The sequence below is a fragment of the Pleurodeles waltl genome, chromosome 6 (assembly GCF_031143425.1).
Source record: "Pleurodeles waltl isolate 20211129_DDA chromosome 6, aPleWal1.hap1.20221129, whole genome shotgun sequence".
Lineage (NCBI taxonomy): Eukaryota > Metazoa > Chordata > Amphibia > Caudata > Salamandridae > Pleurodeles > Pleurodeles waltl.
The window spans coordinates 1,646,300,695-1,646,322,424 of record NC_090445.1 but is presented as its reverse complement, the minus strand read 5'-3'; the positions used below and the strand labels follow the sequence as shown (position 1 = coordinate 1,646,322,424).

Sequence of the window (21,730 nt, the reverse complement as noted above, 5' to 3'; positions counted from 1 at the left end):
TCAGCCCTATTTTTAAAGTGCTTTGGTGTCTGGCACATGACCAGCCCTGCAGAACTACAGTGAGACCCCAGTCTTCAGGTACAGAAGGGGAAAGTACCCTGAAGATGACGGGTATAGTGGAAGTAGTGTGATGGAGCTGGAACTTAATGGCAAGATGATGACTGGAGGGAGACCCAGAACCTCTACACCCACCAGTAAGTCCGCGGTCACAATGAAGGTCATTTGAATAAAATGGTCCCAAAACACATTACTGACCTGAAGTAACAGCCACTTAGACAAACTCATTAAAAAACTGCTGAGATACACATGGCTAACAAAAGTCTATTGAGAGAGTGTAATTAAAAACTTAGGTGGTCATTACAACCCTGGCGGACGGTGTTAAAGCAGCGGTTAGACCACCAACAGGCCGGCGGTAAAAAAATAGCAATTACGACCATGGCAGAAACTGCCAACAAAGACAGCCACTTTAACACTCCGACCGCCATGGCGGTACAAACAAACAGCGCGGCGGTCACCGCCAACAGACAGGCGGGAGACAAGGTACCGCCCACACTATTATGACAGGCCAATCCGCCACCTTTTCCGGGGCGGATGCACTGAGGATAAAAACACGGCGGAAACAGGAATTTCGAAGGGAAAACGCTCACCTCTACACACTCCACGAGGAACGAGGACACCATGAAACCGGAACTCCAAATCCTACCTGCGATAGTCTTCCTGCTCCTCTACCAGGAGCACGAATGCCGGCGGCGAAGACCACGGTGAGTACTGCACCTACGACACAGGGGAGGGGGGAGGCAAAAAACAGGGACACACACAGGCAACACCCCCACCCTCACCCACTACAACACACACACTAATGCATATCAATACATCACAGTTACACCCCCCCAAACCCCGCGGAAGAATGCAAAGGCCAAAGAAAATGAGTGTAACCATCGGAATATATTACAAACAAGTAGGCAGAAATATATATATACACCATGTACAAAATATATACCAGGCATAGAAGTCCAGGTACTGCACAAAGAAAGTCTGTGGAACACTGGGACCACACGGTATGGGCGAGACCCACACAAGATCCCCGACCATGATGGAGAGAACACTGCAGGGGCATCAGAGAGCAAGAAAACAGGCACCTCACGGGGAGGGAAAGGGGGGGCACCTCAGCCGCTTGAGTGCACGACGACAAATCCACGAGGGGGCCACATGCCCACTGTTCCATCCTGGGGAGTGCATAGCCACAGTCTCTAAAGTCTATACAGTGGGTGGTTTGCCCACTGTTCAATCCTGGGGTGTGCAAAGCCACAGTCTCTCAAGTCTCTACAGTGGGTGGGTTGCCCACTGTTCAATCCTGGGGAGTGCAAAGCCACAGTCTCTCAAGTCTATACAGTGGGTGGTTTGCCCACTGTTCAATCCTGGGGAGTGCAAAGCCACAGTCTCTCAAGTCTCTACAGTGGGTGGGTTGCCCACTGTTCAATCCTGGGGAGTGCAAAGCCACAGTCTCACAAGTGGATAACAGTCTCCACTGGTTCTGGAGGGGGCATGGTGCCCAGAGTGCTTCATCCTGTGAAGGACATAGGTAGTGGATGGATGTCTCCACTGGTTCTGGAGGGGGACTGGTGCCCAGAGTGCTTCATCCTGTGAAGGACAGAGGTAGAGGATGGATATCTCCACTGGTTCTGGAGGGGGACTGGTGCCCAGAGTGCATCACTCACCCCGTGACTGACCCAGTTGAGTCAGTGCCCCTGCCGCTCATGGGCTAGCGGTGCTTGAGGCGGCGGTGCCCTGTTCAGCGGTGCTTGAGTAGGCAGTGCCCTGTTCAGCGGTGCTTGAGGCGGCAGTGCCCTGTTCAGCGGTGCTTGATTTGGCGGTGCCCTGTTCAGCGGTGCTTGAGTAGGCGGTGCCCTGTTCAGCGGTGCTTGAGTAGGCGGTGCCCTGTTCAGCGGTGCTTGAGTTGGCGGTGCCCTGTTCAGCGGTGCTTGAGACGGCGGTGCCCTGTTCAGCGGTGCTTGAGTTGGCGGTGCCCTGTTCAGTGGTACTTGAGACGGCGGTGCCCTGTTCAGCGGTGCTTGAGGCGGCGGTGCCCTGTTCAGCGGTGCTTGATTTGGTGGTGCCCTGTTCAGCGGTGCTTGAGTTGGCGGTGCCCTGTTCAGCGGTGCTTGATTTGGCGGTGCCCTGTTCAGTGGTGCTTGAGTTGGCGGTGCCCTGTTCAGTGGTGCTTGAGTTGGCGGTGCCCTGTTCAGTAGTGCTTGATTTGGCGGTGCCCTGTTCAGCGTTGCTTGAGTTGGCGGTGCCCTGTTCAGCGCTGCTTGATTTGGCGTTCCTTCATGGCCCAGCGGGGCTTGTGCTGGCGGTCCTTTCATGGCCCAGCGGGGCTTGTGCTGGCGGTCCTTCATGGATCAGCTGGGCTGGGGCTGGCGGTGGCCTCTTGGGCAGCTGGGCTGGGGCTGGCGGTGGCCTCCTGGCCAGCTGTGCTGGGGCTGGCGGTGGCCTGCTGGCCAGCTGTGCTGGGGCTGGCGGTGGCCTCCTGGCCAGCTGGGCTGGCGGTGGCCTCCTGGGCAGCTGGGCTGGGGCTGGCGGTGGACTCCTGGCCAGCTGTGCTGGGGCTGGCGGAGGCCTCCTGGGCAGCTGGGTTGGGGCTGGCGGTGGCGGTGGCCTCCTGGGAAGCTGGGCTGAGGCTGGCGGTGGCTTCCTGGGCAGCTGGGCTGGGGCTGGCGGTCGCCTCCTGGGCAGCTGGGCTGGGCCGGGCTGGTGGTGACCTCCTGGGCAGCGGGAATGATGGCGGTCTTCTCCGCCGTGCAGCCCTTCCCCGACTTGCCGGGTTTCTTGTGGCCCTTCCCCACCTTGGAAGGTGTCACAGCTGACTCCACACTCCCAGCGGGACCCCTGGGAGCAGCTTTGGTGGCTGGAGTCTTCCCCCTCTCCCGCCGGGCACTGGCCAACTTATGATGCTTCACAGGTGGGGGACTGGCTGTGCTGTGGCTCCGTGCCACACTGGCTGTCCTGGTGGCCAGTGCACTCCACATACCTGTGACTACAGGCACCACTGGTCCCGGAGATGTTGTGGCTGAGGTGCTACTTCGGGACCTATGAGATGGACGGGGTGGGGGAGGTGTGGGAAAAAGGTCAAGGCTGGACAGGAAAATTCTTTTGGACACACTGGGATGGGTAGCTGGAGGGGGTTTGGGAGTGGAGGAAGAGGTGGTGGTAGTAGGAGGTGTACGTTTGGTGACTTCGGGTGCAGGTGCATGCGCTGGAGGCTGTCGTGAGGTGGATGGCTGTTGGGTAGGTGTGTGCCTGCGTTTGTGTATCTTGGGAGGGGCCGTCACAGACACACTGGGAGAGGACACAGGGGACGTGTGCATGGTAGTGGGGGTGGTGACTGCAGGTGAGCGGGGTGTGCTGGTGGGTGTGCTGGTGAGGGACGTAGTGGCTGTTGAGGTAGTGCATGCAAGTGTGAGTGTAGAAGAGACTGGGAGAGAGGAGGGAGACGACGAGGAGGAGGACACAGTGGAGGCAGTTGGTGTGTCTGCATGTGTGTGTTGCTTGCGTGAGTGCCTGTGTGATGTGTGGTGCTTATGTTTGCCTGAGCTTCCCTTGTGTGGTGGGGTGTGTGCAGGCTGGTCTGGTGGTGTGCTTGGGATAGGCAGAGGTACAGGGGATTGGGTCTGGGTGGAGGAAGTTGGAGGGGGGAGGCTAGAGACGGGGACAATGGCTGCCATCAGTGCTGAGGCCAGAGTTTGAAAAGCTCGGTGAAGGGCCGCCTGAACAGAATGAATGCCCTCCAGTAATGCATTAGTTTGTTGCAACTGCCTTTCTACACCCTGGATGGCATTCAAAATGGTAGACTGCCCAACAGTGAGTGACCTGAGGAGGTCAATGGCCTCCTCACTGAGGGCAGCAGGGGTGACTGGGGCAGGGCCTGAGGTGCCTGGGGCGAAGGTGATGCCCACCCTCCTGGGTGAGCGGACACGGGCGAAGGCTGAGGGGCTGTTGGGAGGGCGGTGCTGGTAGGGGGGGTGGCGGCTGTATCTGTAGAGGCGGGGGGCACAGATGTTGCCGCCACCACAAGGGAGCTCCCATCAGAGGACGAGTCCGTGTCGCTGGTCTCAGCTCCTGTCCCTGCCGTGGAGCTCCCCTCCCCCTCCTTCCCACTGGTGAATTCCGAGTCTGTAGTCTCACCCTCCAGGGCCATGTGGGATGCAGCTCCCTCGTGCTCCGGTGCCACTGCTCCTCCGCCTGATGATGCTAATGCACACAAGAACAGGAAGACCACAAAAAGGGGGGGGGGAGACAGAAGAAAGACATGTTGAGTACATGGATTACCGCTACTGTTGGCGGACAAGACAGAAACAGAAGCCCCCTGCACTACGCCGCGCTCTTGGGCTCCACAGTTCATTTTCTGGGAAATGGCCTACAAGGCTATGGATGACATCTGCACACATAAATGACATAGGGGCATAAATAGCTGTACTTGGCGGGGTGGGGTGGGGTGCCACAGTGCCTGCCTTACGGAGGGGCTTAGCCTACGGAACTCGCCCTGGCCTAGGGAAACCCACAGCCCTCCTCCCCCACCCAGACAACTCCACTGCGCGCAAAGTCAGCAGAGTGAGAGTGTACTCACCCCCTTGTGTCTGCTGTGATGCCCTCAAGCGCCCATCCAACTCCGGGTAGGCCACCGCCAGGATCCTGAACATCAGGGGGGTCATGGTGCGACGGGCACCCCTCCCACGTTGGGAGGCCATCCCCAGCTGAGCCTCCGCCCTCTTCTTGCTCCAGCGGCGAATGTCCTCCCATCTTTTACGGCAGTAGGTGCTCCGTCTGTGGTAGACCCCCAGGGTCCGGACGTCCTTGGCGATGGCACGCCAAATATCTTTCTTCTGGTGGGCGCTGACCTACATGAAATGTACAGGGGAAGATGAGAAGTCATTACCAACTGCACCGTCAAAGTGAGTGGCCCCCATCCCTACCCTTGCCATGTGGCACATGCATTCACCGTCTTTCATGCACGCAGCACTCTGCCCTCTTCCTTCTTACATCCAGCCCTCTCCACACAGGCATAGCCCATACAACATGCTCCCTGTGTACTTACCTGTTTGTCTGGAGGACCGTAGAGTAGCGTGTACTGGGGGAGGACCCCATCAACGAGCTTCTCCACCTCCTCCGATGTGAAGGCAGGGGCCCTTTCCACAGACGCACGAGCCATTGTCTCTTCCAGACTGAGGTCACAGCAGCACTTGCAGTGTAGGTCCTCTCCTGTCGAAGATCAGGTATCGAGTGATTGAACAGATTGAAAATGGCGGTCACGTCCACAGCGGTGCGTACCGTCACCGCCGGCGTACATCGTCATTGGCTCCTGGGACCCATAGGGTCCAATGTTAACCAATGCAGCATTGCGCCGCGGTCTTCGACCGTCTACTGCGACGGTGTACGACGCCAGCGCAGTTACCTCACATCCCATTGTCCCACTTCAGAGGTCAGGCAGCCGCCATTTCAGGGGCCCACATGGCTTCATTTTCAACTGCGTCACACATACCTAGGCCTAGACTCAACACATATACAGGCCACCTTTTGTGTATGATTGGTGTTCTGGGTAAACTGTGGGTACCTACCTCTGAGTTGTTTGACTCTGTGCTTGCTGTTGTCCTTCAGAGGCACCGTCCGCTGGGACATGTGAGGAGATAGCGGCATCCTCCGGTGTACCGACCGTTGGTGGACCTGTGGACAATGGAGGAGCGACATTTGATAATCACCTACAGGCTTGACCGTGCCACAATCCAGGAACTGTGTACCCAGTTGGAGCCAGACCTGCTGTCAGCAATCTGCCATCCCACAGGAATCCCCCCTCAAGTGCAGGTGCTGTCAGTGCTCCATTTCCTTGCAAGTGGCTCTTTTCAAACAATTGTGGCCATGGCATCAGGGATGTCCCAGCCTATGTTTTCCAACGTATTGTCCAGAGTGTTGTCTGCCCTACTGAAACACATGTGGAGCTACATCGTTTTCCCTGAGGTGGAGGATTTGCCTACAGTGAAAGGTGATTTCTATGCCCAGGGACATATCCCCAACATCATAGGTGCCATTGATGGTACACATGTGGCTTTGGTCCTCCCCAGAGGAGTGAACAGGTGTACAGAAACCGAAAGAGTTATCATTCTATGAATGTACAGATGTGATGTTTGGCAGACCAGTACATCTCCCATGTGAATGCCATGTTCCCTGGCTCAGTGCATGACGCCTACATCCTGCGGAATAGCAGCATCCCTTATGTGATGGGTCAACTCCAGAGGCACCGTGTGTGGGTATTAGGTGAGCACCTGGAAGCAAGTCAGTGGGAATGGTTGTCTGGGTCTGGGGTTATCCCTCCGGGTTAGTGTGTGTCTAACAGTTGCCCCTCACCATTTGCAGGTGACTCTCGTTATCCCAACCTGTCATGGCTACTGACCCCAGTGAGGAATCCCAGGACCAGGGCAGTGGAACGCTACAATGAGGCCCATGGGCGAACTAGGAGGGTGATCGAGCGGACCTTCGGCCTCCTGAAGGCCAGGTTCAGGTGCCTCCATATGACAGGTGGATCCCTATTCTACTCACCAAAGAAGGTGTGCCAGATCATCGTGGCCTGCTGTATGCTTCACAACTTGGCTTTGCGACGCCAGGTGCCTTTTCTGCAGGAGGATGGTCCAGATGGAGGTGTTATTGCAGCTGTGGAGCCTGTGGACAGTGATGAGGAGGAAGCAGAGAAAGAAGACATGCACAACAGAGACTCAGTGATCCTGCAATATTTCCAGTGAGACACAGGTAAGAATATAAACCTGACTACTACATGTACTTTAACACTACTACCTCTCTACTGTCTGTCGTTTTCACCCAGTGTATGGTCACTGAGTTGTCACTTTCCCTTACGGTTTCACAGATTTGGGTCCCACTATGTGACATCTGCTTAGATTCCTCATGGACTAGAGCTGTGTGACATAGGTATGTTGACATTACTATTTTTAAAACATTTTGTCACTGTAATTGCTAATACACTATTTCGAAATCACAGACAGACTCCAGATCATTTTGTGCTTTAGGTGTGTTTATTTGAAAGCTCAAAATTGGAGGGGGTAGTGAAATGTTGAGGGGTGATGGTGGAGGAGTGTCCATGGCAGAGTCCAGTCTATTAGTCTCACAGGTGCATTGCCCATATGGGCATAGGAAGTGGAGCTGGGGCAGTTTAATTATGGACAGGGTGACAAAGTGGGACAGTAGGATGACAATCAGGGTGGTCTCATTTCTTGGCGGGGGTCTTGGCATCGTGCTCTGTCTTTTTCCTGGATCTCAGGGACCGTTTGCGGGGTGGTTCTCCCTCTGCAGGGGGTGGGGTGCTGGTGTGGTGGTCCTGTGGCGGGGCGTCCTGTCCACTAGCGCCGGCGGAGGTGGTAGGCAGTTCATCATCCATGCTAGTGTCAGGGGCCCCTTGTAGTGCCACAGTGTCCCTCCTGGTGTTGAGTGCTTTCTTCAGCACCCCTACAATGGTGCCCAGGGTGGAGCTGATGCTTCTGAGTTCCTCCCTGAAGCCCATATACTGTTCCTCCTGCATGCGCTGGGTCTCCTGAAACTTGGCCAGTACCGTTGCCATTGTCTCATGGGAGTGGTGGTAGGCTCCCATGATGGAGGAGAGGGCCTCGTGGAGAGTGGGTTCCCTTGGCCTGTCCGCCCCCTGTTGCACGGCAGCCCTCCCAGTTCCCCTGTGTTCCAGTGCCTCCGTCCCCTGGACCGTGTGCCCACTACCACTGCCCCCAGGTCCCTGTTGTTGTTGGGGTGGTGGGTTATCCTGGTTTCCCTGTAGTGGTGGACACACAGCTGATTGACGTGTACAGGGGACAGAGGTATGGGCCCGCTGGGTGGGTGCTGTGCTGGTGTTTTCAGAGGGGGGAAGGTCTGTGGTGGCCTGTGCCTGTGTGAGGGGAACTGACTGTCCAGAGGTCCCCGATGGTCTGGGCTGGTTATCTAGATCCAGTTGGACGGAGGTGCTGTCATCACTGTGGGCCTCTTCTGTTGGTGGTGTGGACATGTGTGGACCCTCCTGTCCGGTGACGTTGGGTAGGGGTATAAAAGGATGTTTATTAAATCTGTGTGTGTAATGGTGTGCAATGGGTGGGTGACCGTGTACCCCCGTGCTAGCATTCCTGTGTGGGAGCTTGTGTGATGATGGTTTAGGGGGGTGTATGGGTATGTGCAGTGGGCATGCTTTGGTGATGTGTGTCCATGCTTTGTTGTTGCATGCAGGGCTTGGTGTTGGGATGGGTGGTTTGTGATGTTGGGACATTTGTGAGGAGTAGGGGTGCTGGGGGTGAGGGTGAGTGTGGGGGTATGTGATGGCATGCAGGTAGGGTGGGGGATGTAATAGTAAAGATTTGACTTACCAGAGTCCATTCCTCCACCTACTCCTGCGAGGCCCTCAGGATGCAGAATCGCCAAGACCTGCTCCTCCCATGTTGTTGGTTGTGGGTGAGGAGGTGGGGGTCCGCCGCCAGTCCGCTGAACCGCCTGGTGGTGTCTTGAGACCACGGAACGCACCTTCCCCCGTAGGTCGTTCCACCTCTTTCTGATGTCCTCACGATTTCTTGGGTGCTGTCCCACTGCATTGACCCTGTCCACTATTCTTCGCCATAGCTCCATCTTCCTTGCTATGGAGGTGTGCTGCACCTGTGCTCCGAATAGCTGTGGCTCTACCCGTACGATTTCCTCCACCATGACCCTGAGCTCCTCCTCCGAGAACCTGTGGTGTCTTTGCCGTGCCATGGGGTGGTGTGGGTGATGTGTGGGGTGGAGTGTGTGGTGATAAGTGTGGTGATATGTAGTGGTGTGTTGTGTGAGGTGCGTGGAAGTTGAGTGGGTGATGGTGTTGTGTGCCTGTGGATGCTGTTGTTCTTGCTGGTGGTGTTTCTCGCTGGCCGCCTCTCGGTAAATTTGTCGTAGGGGTTTGTGGGTGATGTGGGTGTGTGTTTTATATTGTAATGGGTGTGTGGGAGTGGTGTGTGTATGTGTATCAGGTGTGTGTATTTCGAATTGTCCAATGTGGCTGTGTTTTGTATGTGTTTGTGTATTTTGAGCGCGGTGGTGTGTACCGCCAATGGAATACCGCGGTTGAAAGACCGCCACGTGGATTCGTGTGTCGTGATAGTGTGGGCGTATTTCTGTTGCCGTGACGGTGTCGGTTTTGTTATCGCCAGTTTATCACTGACCTTTGGTGTGGCAGACTTGTGTGGGTGTCTGAATTTTGGCGGATTCCGAGATGTGGGTCATAATTGCTGTGGCGGAATGCCGCGGCGGTGTGTTGGCGGCCTTCTGCACGGCGGTAAGCGGCTTTTACCGCCAATGTTGTAATGACCGCCTTAATGTTGAAAATGTAAGCCGAGGAACTAAAAATTGAATGTTTTGGTCATACTTCAATCTCAACTTTGCCAGCTGTGCAGGTTTTCTTAGATATTTTATGGTATAGGAGAAAGTGAGGGCTCTGTGCTTGCTTCCACCATATTAAACACTTACATGAGTGATATAGATAGTGTGTTGCAGAAGGTTAAGTATTTTCCACCTTGGCTAATTTTGAATCGTTTGGTAGCTTCATACTACTACCATTTGCTTTTTTTCTTTATCTTCATACATTTGCAGAGAAAATTGGATCATTTATCAGTATAAACTAAATTAATGGGAAGTGCCAAAACGTGACTTTTTAAAATAATTCTTCGAGTAAGTATTCATAAAGCATCAGTATGAAGCTAGGAAGAATTTATAATTATACGCATTGGGGAAGTGGGTCATGTGGTATCCTGCTGGCAGCAACACCTTTGCAGTTGGAATCACAGGTTTTGAGTAAATTGCGTTAAGTGCTACGTTTTTGCCCATCCTAAGGAATTAGCTCTTCAAGACATTGATTCTGGTCACACAGAACATTACTGCTTTTTTTTCCTCATTGCACGTGGGAAACTCAGAGTCACGTGCAGCCATCGACCTGATAACGAGTAACTATATACAGCTGGCAAGTTTTGTACGTTACAAATTAAAACAAAATGATGGGCTTACTGTCTTCTTGTCATCAACTTCAATACATTTCCACTGCCTCACACCAAAACATTTTTTCTGGTCCAATGCCAACCTCCCAGACGTTCTTTAACATAAGAGTCCTCTTTTTTTAAAATAGAACAAGATATGAAATTCAGTCATCCATCACCAGCATCCCTCAGCATCATCCATTCGTTTCAAATATTAAAATAAACATCTACCTGTCTCCCAGGACCTGCCTGCTCTCATCTCCCCATGCTGCTGCACTCTCCCTCTATTACATCACCTCAGGATACAATCAATTTGGTTATTCACTTCTGTGACGTCACAGCAGTTTAAAACAGATCCCGGATTCTACTGCTCTGTAAAATGACTCTTTTTGGACGCCATGCATAATGTCATCAGCTCTTCTGAGCCATTAGACATGCCAGCATGAGCACGGGGTGATTGCTAGGGAGAGGCGCTGAGTTCCACAGCCAGTAGACAGCTCCCACAACCTCCTGCTTCTGTCCTTGCCAATCCATCATTGACTGTGTCTCGCGATGATTAAAATACCTCATTGTCACTTCTCGCGGTGGCGGGAAATAATCAGTGCAATCATCTTGTCAGGTCTGTCAGAGATGTTCTTTCGGGAGAGGCAAGAAGACGTGCGCTTTCTTATTTTGAGTGCGATTTCCCGTCAGCCCTTGAAACCAACTTGTTGAGGTTATGTAATAGTGCTTTACAACACTATGTGGAAACATCTGTGGGGAGCCTCAAGAACCCTGGGGATGCAGAGACGAGGGAGCATATTTCATTCCAAAAACTTGGAGCATTCAAACGAAACAGCCCGAAATTATATTCCATTAGCGATTAAGAAAATAAACAATAAAATAAATCAAAATTCAGGCAAATAGGTGCAGAGGAATGCCTCAGTTACTTACTAGTAATCTTCATTACTATGAGTTCAAGTCTTCCTCGCCACACAAATCACGTAGTGAGGTTTTGCCCCTCTGCAGAATCCCCGCAAAATTTAGCGCTCCAGCCTTCCCCATCCCTCTCTAAAATGGCTGAATTCCCTCAACATTGACCTTAACCAAATTAGGAGGCTCCACCCACCCCACTTCCTGTTTCTTCCTCAAGCCCCACAATACCTGAAGCCGAAAAAGAAGCAAAGGCAAGGTGGATGGAAAACCAGATGTGGCGAGAAAGACTTGAACTCAGTGTAATGAAGATTCCCAGTAAGTACCCAGAGCATTACCGCCTGGTCAGTGTTTCTCACCAAAAAAATCATGTAGTGAGCAAATACCAAAGCCGCACATGGCTTCATGACCAAAATAAAGTACACCACCAATCATTTTGTCTGTAACATATACTTATTTAATAAAAAAACCAGACATGACAAACAATAACCCATTCACAAAGTTCATAATAACGTATGTTAACAGCTAGTGCTTGTGTACAACACCACCCGAAAATGGTCCATAAATGTGTGGAGAAGGCCAGGTGGTTGCACTGCAGACGTCTTCATTAGAAACCCCTTTAAAGGAAGCCCAAGAAACTGAAATATTCTGAGTAGACCTCCCTTGCACTCAGTAGAGAACCAAGTGGCCTGTTTAATACACCCACTCAACAGAGTTGGAAGGCTTAAGATCATTCTTAGCCAAACCAAAAGTCACAATTAAGCTGTCAGAGTTCTGATAGCTCTCCATCCTCTCCAGATACAACAATGCAGCCCTCTTCACATCCAGAATATATAATCTTGCTTCCTCCTGTGTCAGAGATTTTGAATGGAAAGCCGGAAGCACCACATCTTGGGACCTATTTGTTAAAGACTTAACCTTGGGTAAAAACTTGGGATCAGAACTTAAAACAATCTTATCCTGACAAACCTCCAAAAAAGACATGGACCAAAGCAAGGAACCCAACTCTCCTATTCACCTTGATGACACAATTGCCACAAGAAAAAACACCTTCAGTGTCAAGAACTTAGGGTCAACTTCTGCCAATGGCTCAAAAGGGAGCGCTTGAAGTGCCCTCACCACCATGGGAAGATCCCATGCTGGGGCTGGGCACACCACTCTAGGACACTGCAGAAAGAAACTATGCATCAGTCTATACACCAACAGATCCAAATGATCCCAATGTGGGCTTCTGAAAGCCTTCAAAGCTGCCCATTTTGCCTGTGTCGTAGAGGGAGCCAACCTCAATGTGAAGTCATCTGATAGAAAATCCAAAACCCTCACAGGTTCAACTGACCCAGATTTCAGACCTTTCTCCATACACCATCTGGAAAAGGAACCCCCAATGCCTAGAATAACATTGTTGAGTCGCTGGGAGTTCAGAATCAAGGCCATCATTTCCAAAGAACAACCTCTAGCCAACAGATTAACCCTCTCAACTGCCAGGCCCGAGGGTGTAATCTCTGCAACATTCCTGCCAGAAGAGGAGGTCCCTTCAGTGGATAGGGGTGGTCTGGAATCTCATAATGTACTTGTATCACTAAAGTTCTGCTCTTGTGCCATACTCTGGCAATCATCAGGATCAGTGGGAATGGATATAGAAGATCCCCTGTCCACATGAAGGACATTGTTTCCATCTTCCATGCTTCTGCACAAGGAATAATTGTGCAGAAGCGTGGAAGGAGGGCATTGTTTCTTTGGCAAATATATCCACAGTCAGACATCCAAATCTCCTCTGCAACTGTTGGAACATCTTTTTCATTAATGAAATCACACTCATTTGGGGAAAAAACCCTGCTCATGTGGTTTGCTGCCCAATTCTCCCTCCCTGGGAGATACACTACCGTCAGGGACAACAGACTGCTCTCTGTCTATAACAGTATCCACTGAATCAGGAGCCACAGAGACTGCACCCTGCAACGCCCATTTGCTGAAAATGCCCCATCACCACCTAATTGTGCATCAGGACCTGAACATGGTGACATCTGAGGTATGATACAAACTCCAGACAGGCCAAGTGGACTGCTTTCAACTCCCTGTAATTCAAGGAGTAACCAATCTGCAGATGGTACCATTTCCCCTGTACCGACCAAGAGTCTAAGGTTGCCCCCTCATCCCAACTAGCTGGCATCCACAGTCACCACCCTTGATGGAGTCACATGGAATGGAAGACCCCCCTGCTAGATTGTTGTTGTCCAACCACCACTCCAAGCAACCCCTGATCTGCAGAGGCTCCCACACCGGTATATCGTAAATGTTCAAGAATGGCGACCAATGCGCAAAAAGATGGTTTATTAGGGAGTACATGTGCAAACGTGCTCATGGAAGAACCCCTGTAACCTCAATCACTGGAGCCAATTCTTGATGGAGCAGACTCATCTTCTTCTTTATATACTCTGTCCTTTGTACAGGGATAAAGACCTGTCCCTTGACCATGTCTAGGTGCCCTCTAATTAATACAAGGTCCTGAGTGGGGACTATACAGGATTTCCTGAAGTTATTGAGGGAAGCCATGAACCTCCTGGATCCTGCATACCTCCTGGACATGGCTGGTGACCTTAGTAAAAGCAGAGGCAGAGATTAGTCAGTCATTCTAATATGGAAAAAAATGTATTCTCTTCTTATGAATTACCCCCACCAAAAGTGCCATACTTTTGTAAAGACCGTAAGAGAATAAGATAACTCAAAAGGGAGTACCCGGAATTGGTAGTGCTCTGAGTCCTCGCAGAACCTGAGAAAACTGAAGGGGAGGGGGATGGATCAGCACATGGAGACACGCATCCAACAGATCCAAAGATGCCACCACCTCCCCTTGAGTCAGCAAGGGAAGAATCTCCTGTAATGACAGCATTTTGACCTTAACATGAGGAATTAAAGAGTTAATCCTTTTTAAGTCCACCACTAGTCTGAAACCTCCTGACAGTCTCCTTAACATGAAGAGAATGGAATACACCCCTTGACTCCTCTGATGATGAGGAACCAGTTTCATTGCTCCTTTTGAAAGCAGGTCTTGAATACCAGCCATAAGAACAACACTCTTCACTGGATTGGATGGAAAGTGGGTCTGCAGAAAAAACCTTGGGGGGTGGAGAAACGAAAACTACAGAGTAGCACTTCTCTATGATCCTCAACAGCCACTGGTTGGTGATAGACCTCTTCCAGCTCTCCAGAAACCTCATCAAGCTTACTCCTACTGGAATTTGTATTTTGGAAATGTGCAGATAGTCAGGAATGTTTGCTGGTGTGCCTCCATCTGACTGCTGAGATTGGGATTTATCTGTGGTAGGGACACCCCGGCTGCGTCTTCTTGCACAAAAAGGCTGGCTGCCCCTAGAAGCTGTAGACTGACCAAAAGCCCTCTTGCCACCAATGATCCTCTCCCTTGATGAGCTAGTGGGGGCAAAAAGTTTCCTATCTTCCATCGACATCTTCACTATTTCCTAGTGCTCTGAACAATTTAACCCCTGAAAACGGGATCTTAATCTGCAATGCTTTCTGTGTCGCATTTGCCTTCCAATTCTTCAACCATACCTATCTCCTAGCCTGAATAGCAGCACCTGCCGATGCATCGGCTCTCCCCAAGGTATCAAAAGAAATGTCAGATAACATCCTGGTCTGTTGCCCCTTCATTGCTAAAGTTGGGGCAATATTCGCCCCTGCTTCATCAGCTCTGCCAGACTCTGATAGTCCTTTAACAGCGACTGAATCATGTAGGGCAGATATGCAGAAGGTCTAATTGAGAAATTGATGCAGTGGCGGCTGGCAGTTTTAGGAGGGAGGGGGGCGGGCAGCACACTTGCACTCATTCTTTCACACATGCACGCACATCCATTAACAATCATCAATATTCAAACATGCATGCACGCACCAAACATTCAAACAAGATAATACACACACACACACACACCTTCAGCCTCGGTCCCAGGAGGGTTGGGACTGCTGCCTTCCCTTGCTGGTTGACCTTAGGTCAGCCAATGAGGGAAGGCAGCAGTCCCAACTTTGTCACAGAGTAGGATGGGGTCAGTGAGAATTCTGACCCCACCCCACTCTGTGACGAGGTGTCACTGACACTAGCCCTGGGCGCTTCAGGGCTTAAACCTGGAGCGCCCATGTCGAAGTCAATGGGTGACGCATCCCTCGTCACCCAGGGGATGGCCTTGAGGCACCTTTGCTGAGCCGAGGAGGTCACGCCCACAGGAGCTGTGACCTCTTCAGCCCAGAAAGTTCAGCTCAAGCAGCCAGGAGTCTGCGCAAATCGTGCACGTCTGCTCCTGGCTGTCTGACATGAACATGAAGAGTGTCTGAAAGGCTGACCATTGTTCAGCCTGACAGACACTCTTCATGAGGGGCAAAAGGTGGGGGGCGTGGCCCCTCCACCCTAAAGGACGTGCCGTGCCTGAATTGATGGCATCATAAGATTTCTTAAACCCCGTCTCGATCCTCTTGTCAGCGGAATCTGATGGGGAGGCATACTCTGATATAATAGTTACTTGGGCCGACAATCCTGGCATTAATTAATCCACTTTTACTGAAAAAGGAAAATCTTTTGAAAACGCATGAATGGCATACCTCTTTGTCAAATATCATGGAAACATGAACTTATCAATGTCCTGCTACTCATTCTCCATCACCTTCTTAATAGAAGAATGCATAGGTAGGGACTCCCTTCACTGGAATTGCATGACTAAATCCTCAGACTTCTCAGACACCCGTAGCAATGGAAAAGCTATATTGTCCTTGATATGGTGCAAGACCTTGTTTAACTCGTGCCCCTACCCATATCTGCCTCTTAAATCGTCTCCCTCTCCATCTGTCTCAGCACTGGTGGAGAGCTCCATTCAATGTTGCTTAGGAAAGGATGGCCCCTCTTGCTCTTTAAATGCTGCAGCCACTGCAGCTTGAATCATCAGCTGGATGGCTTGCAGTGAAGGGGTCTCAGCATGATTCCACACATCTTTGTGAGGACCTGCATCTTTCTGCCCACTCAAAGAAGATCCACTTGTCTCCATAACTATACCAGCAATTTCTCCTAAAGAACAGACATCCTGGTTGCTGATATATATAATAAATAAGCATTGAGGGTGCGGGGAATCTTGTCAACGTCCTAGATGTCCCACAATATAAAAGTATGGGTATGGTGAACATACGCCTCTCTACTGCCTGCAACGCTACCAATTAAGCACTTGTGGCACACATCTGCATTCCTCAAGCCTCTTCAGCTTACAAGAATGTGAACAAGTGGGGTCTCCGCTTTGATCACTGTGGGACTGCCGCTTGACCTTCTGTTGTGCATTCCGCTGCCCAAGGCTTCACACATGTGGGCAAGTGGCGCTTCCGCTCCATTCACCGCAGCGCTGACGCTTACCCTTGTTTTCACTCCTTACCATTGATTCCTTGACATGCCCTGGTCCACGCTGAGTTCCACACTGCCCTCGGCGCCTGACTACCACTTGAGCCCGCTGTAGCGAGTCTCACTGCTGCCAGTAAGCTCCCATTATCACAGGGCTTTTAAGTCATTTTCAAACACTTTTCCAGATGATAAACAGTCAGTCCATCATACTGAACCTCATACTGGGTTCCTAGGGCCTGCAAAAGCGTGACCTCACCCCACTTACATAAAACTTGTTTGAAGACTCTGCTAAGCAAAACTTAAAGGAAGGGGGTGGGTCAAGCCTCTTTCTATGGTTAAGGTCAGAGGTAAGGGAGGTTGGCCATAATAGAGAGGGATGCCTAAGGCTTGAGTGCTAAATTTTGCTTAGAGGGTTCTGTGAGGGGGAGCTAAAGCTGATCTACATGATTCTTGTGGTAAGGAAGACTGACAAGGAAGTAACTAGCTAATACTGTTGAAAAGATGCACATTTGCTCTTGATGAAACAGAAAAAGTATAAACTAGAGGTGATCAAAGTGTCTATAATGCAAGTGTAGCTTTACATATCACATGAAGATTGGGCTTCCTGTAGTTCAGAGAGTTTCAAACTATTCCTGCCTCATGGCGCAAGGGTGCCTGCATTGTTGTTGTGCTGCCACATGTGCACCAGTGCAAGGAGAGAGCAGAAATGCACCACATCTTAGTAAATATTTCATGCAACGCGGGGCAGCAAGTTCTCCTGCCTTATGTTGAGCCAAAGTTTAGTCAATCTAGCTCAGGATGTGCGACACATTTGTTGTCCTTCGCTGCGTTTTCTTAGCTTCATACAGAATATGGATGGATAAATGGAATCTTTTTCTCTTTCCACAAGTGTAATTATTTTTTAAGCTTTCATTTTTTTAAGGGACAAAGAGAATAGTACTTATTAACTGACATAACTTTCTATTCCTGTTGTCCAGATTTCTCTCTCGTGTTTGCACACTGCAGAGTCATTGTGAATTTTAATAATGTAAGGAATGCATCCCTCAGGATAGCCACCTTTTTCTGTAGCATCCCCCCTCATTGTTTTGGTTAATCAAGAGAGTTACTATTTATTCGTAAGATGTAATGTATTATTTTTTGCTGTTGGAGAAGCTAGTGGTATGAAGATGAGAGCAGGCCCAGGTTGAGATTGGGGCAATTTGGCCCTGGAGTAATTGAAAAGGGTACTTTTTGTGCTGCAAGGGCCGAAATCTTTTAACTTTGTGCAAAGGTTTGCATTCATGTAGATTTGCTGCCCCAGGTTAGTGTTCACAACCTGTATGCATTTCTACATGCATTTGCGGATCTAGGGCACCACTTTGTGAAACTAGTAGGCGTGTGCATGTGTTTGTTGGTGTACTTATGACTGCCTGTGTGTGTGCTCCTTCACTGGTTTATTTGCTTTCACTGTCATTTGTGCTGCAGAGATATTGCTTGAATTTCCTGATTTTTTTCTAGTTTCCTTACTGAAGGACCTTGTGAGTGAAGTAGGTAGATCCCCTGAATCCAGCTGCTACTTTTCTCATTTTCTTGCCAGCATCCTGGATGCATTACTAACTGGCTTTTGTGACTCCTTCCGATATTTACACTGACTTCCATAATTTATTTCACAGCTTCTGCTGGTGTCCTGTCTGTTTTATGCCTTGTACCAGGGAACCAGAGGGGTCCAAGGTTATTTCAACATTAGGGAATTTTCTTATTTCTTGGGCTTCTCCAGTGTGCGTTAGACTTCATGGAGGTGACATCACTCTTCGCAGGATTTCTGTCTGTTGCTTTCCTATTACGTGTCTAGGCCAGGAAAGTGACCAGTGTCACTTTTCTGCTATCACCAATTTGACACACTGTTGGACATCAAACCTTGTCATTCTTTGGGTGAAGTGCACCATGTGACATGTCTGGTACAACTATTGTTTCTGAGAAGCGGGCAGTGCTCCTGTAGCCCATGGCAACTTCATTGATCTATCAGAAACACAATCTTTATATGTGACACAGGAGGAGTTTTAGCAAACATAACAGCAACATGAAGACACGGCTAACGATGTAGCAGGGTAGGAGATTGTTTGGTAAACGTTGTCTACATCGCCCACTAGAAAAATAAGTCAAGTCCCTAAATTTCAGCAAACTCCCTTGGAATGATGGCGACCGTGACAGTTCCCTTGAGCTGGAGTGCTGAGGGAAACAAAGCAAATGAAAGTTTCAGGAAAACCTACTTCACTGTGGCCCTAGTGTTGGCGGTGATGGAGAGGAACCTGTGGTTGTTGCTGAGAGAGTGTAAGCACCTACGTTCAGGAGTACAATCACCACCACTTCACAGTAGTAAATTGTGTTACCAGTGGAAAAATAGAATGTTATCGATAAAGGATGTTATGTCAGCGCCCCCTAAGTACATGTATGATAATGGTTGGGCACACTATCCACCTGATTACAAATCTGGAGCAGTGATCAGGCTACCGATTACAAATGCATCACTATCCCCTGGATCTCTATCTTGGAGCTTGGTGTTCATAATAGCGTGAAGGAAATTTATGAACATTCTAAGATTGTAATGTTCAATAAGGTGAACGCACGCAGAACTTCCAATATAATTTAAAAATTCAATAGTTTCAATCGAGGAGATTGAATTATTCCTTCCTTGCCACTGACAATGGCAATACCATTCTCTGTGCTATATCCGATGGTGGATGCTTCCGTATATTCTGTGCCCAGAACAATTTTACAAGTTTAGTGAGGGTTTATTTTCATAGAAGGACCTCCTTCACCTTCAGAATAAGCTGATGATGCTGGCTCTCTAGGTATTTTCAAGCCATCTCTCACTTTTAGGTTTCAACATGCCTGAAGTAGGCTCTGGCCTGCTTAATGCCACAAGATTTATTGATATTGGGCCTGTTCTATTTTGGATTGTGCTGTGTGTGAGACACCCAAATGAAGCCTCGCCCACTGTAAGCTTTTCCTAAAATTGATTAGAGTGATATCTATCAGTGCCTGCATTTCAAAATAGGTTCTGCTGCTATGCATCTGGGGTAAGATGGTCTGCGCTGGTTAAATGCAAATGTGCACACAATTGTGTGCACAAGTGCAGGCTGAGCGAAAAAATCTGGTGTTTAACTATATACTGTATAATCTCATATATCGGACCCGGAATAAATTGCTTATAGATGATTGTAGTGGCAAGTATGAAGGATGCAAGGGAGCCGGATTTCATGTTAATATCTTTTATTCTTGCCACAAGAAATAAGGCCCACGAGGAGCCGGCCGGCCGCAACACCGCGCTTTGTTCGCGCCTCTGCCTTTCTGCCGCGCCGCCCCCTGACGTCACGACCGTCCTCGCTACGGATTGGTCGTGGCGTCATGAGGCGCCTAAACATAGAAGACAGACCAGTTCTGTCCCTGCGGCCTCGTACGTTAACTCACGTACGACATCTCCCTTTTCAACAGAACAAGAAAACTTAAGGAACTTCACCTCATAACAAAATCTTCGAACCTCTTGGGGGCTCGGATACGCCTAATTGGCCTGCTCGGAGTAACATACTGAAGTGAATTCGCCTTGACGGCGCACGCACCCTCTCGGCTTGACACCATTACATTGTGACTGTCGCTCTCCACAGATTCGGGCCTGCAACCATTCTGTCCTTAGGCATCCGTCAAGCCACGCCATGCCTTCTCGCATCGCTCTGCACTCCCCTGTCCACTTATTCCTCGCCTGGAAGGCGTATTCGCACATTCCTCCTCATCAATGACTACATCCCTGGCTTCGTGAGTTTGCCACTCGTCAACATCATCCGTGCATTCGGCCCCATCCACACGGACATCTTTCATGATGATTTTCTCTTGACCAGCCTTGAGCCTAACTATGTCGTCCTTGCTCCGCCACCTCGCTCCTTCCAGACAGACTGCCCCTCTTGTCACTCCTTGCACACGCACCGGGGTTTGAAACACAGACTCCCCCTTCATCACCCTGTTGGGTTTCTTCACCAATACCCAATCCCCTTGCGCTATATTTTTAGTTTTGGCTCTATTCGCCATGTCAGCGTACCGCTTATTGTTTTCCTGTTTGGCCACTATTCTTGCTTTGACTCTCAACCTCTCATCAGATTCTGCCTCAATTTCCCGGTTCATGTCATACCACTTATTGAATTTGGGGGTAAGCTCACTCATGCATCTTCTCCCTCTCATCAAATAAAACGGAGTGTGTCCAGTAACATCACTGGGCGTGTTGTGGAAAGTGTGCACCTTGTCCGCCAGAAACGCTTTCACATTCATGTTGGAAGCGATCGCCTGTTGCACGCCCTCTTTGAGGAATCTATTCATACGCTCAACCTGCCCACTGCTCTTTGGGCTGTACAGCGGGGTCTTCTCCTGCTTAATCCCCAACCTGGACAGAAAATCCGTCATCTGCCTGGACACTAGCTGGGTGCCGTTGTCCGACACCATGATCTTCGGCTGTCCCTCAATCGCGAACATTTTCGTCAATGCCTTGATCACTTGTTCAGTGGTAACTTCCCTGACGAACTTGTAGTGAATCCATTTGGAGAAGTAATCCGTAAGGACGATGAGATGTCTACACTCGTCAGGTAGCATTGTAAATGGGCCCGCAAAATCAATGGCAATCTTGTTCCACGGGCCAGCAGAAATGTCCACCAGCTGCAACTCTCCTTTTGTCGTCTTCCAGTGCTTATCGGCCCTTAAGCACGGTCCACACCGATCAATGAATCTGCTGACGTCGCTGCACATCCCTGGCCACCAGTAGTACTGCTTGAGGAGATTCTTTGTAGGGGTATTGCCCGGGTGGCCCTTATGGGCAATCCTGATTAGCTTGTCTCTTAAACTTTCCGGAGGTACAAACAGCTCGTGTCTCTTCACAAAGCCGCCTTCGATGGTGAGTTCGGAACTAATCTGTTGGAAACTTCTGAGTGCCCCGTGCAAGTTCCGGATAGGGGGCCAATGAGCCTTCATGTGGTCCATCACCCTCCGCATAGTCACGTCCTTCTCCTGAGCCGTCAACCATTCTTCCTCTGATATGGATCCCTCGCACATGGCTGTTGCGTCAACCATTGCCACAACGCACTCCGTGTCGTCCAGGGAATCATTCTCCTCATCCGGGATCGGTATGCGAGATAGGCAATCCGCCCTGCAGTTGAGACCCCCTTTGATGTGTCTGACGGTGAAGTGATATTCTTGCAACTTAGACAGTAGACGTAGGAGCCTCGAGCTGGCTTTGCCATTGCCACGTCCTTCACCGTTCATCATGTATATCAAGGGTTTGTGGTCGGTGACTAATTCGAACTCCCTGCCCCACAAATAATTTCTCAGTTTCTCCACGGGCCAGACGCACGCGAGCGTCTCCCGCTCGATG

At 50.2% G+C, this 21,730-nt stretch overlaps 1 protein-coding gene across 1 annotated transcript in view; it reads right to left on the bottom strand.

Moving 5' to 3' along the window:
• DBH (dopamine beta-hydroxylase) overlaps positions 1 to 21,730 on the bottom strand; it is a 434,022-nt gene that overhangs the window by 207,739 nt on the left and 204,553 nt on the right. The gene's annotated exons all lie outside the window — the stretch shown is intronic.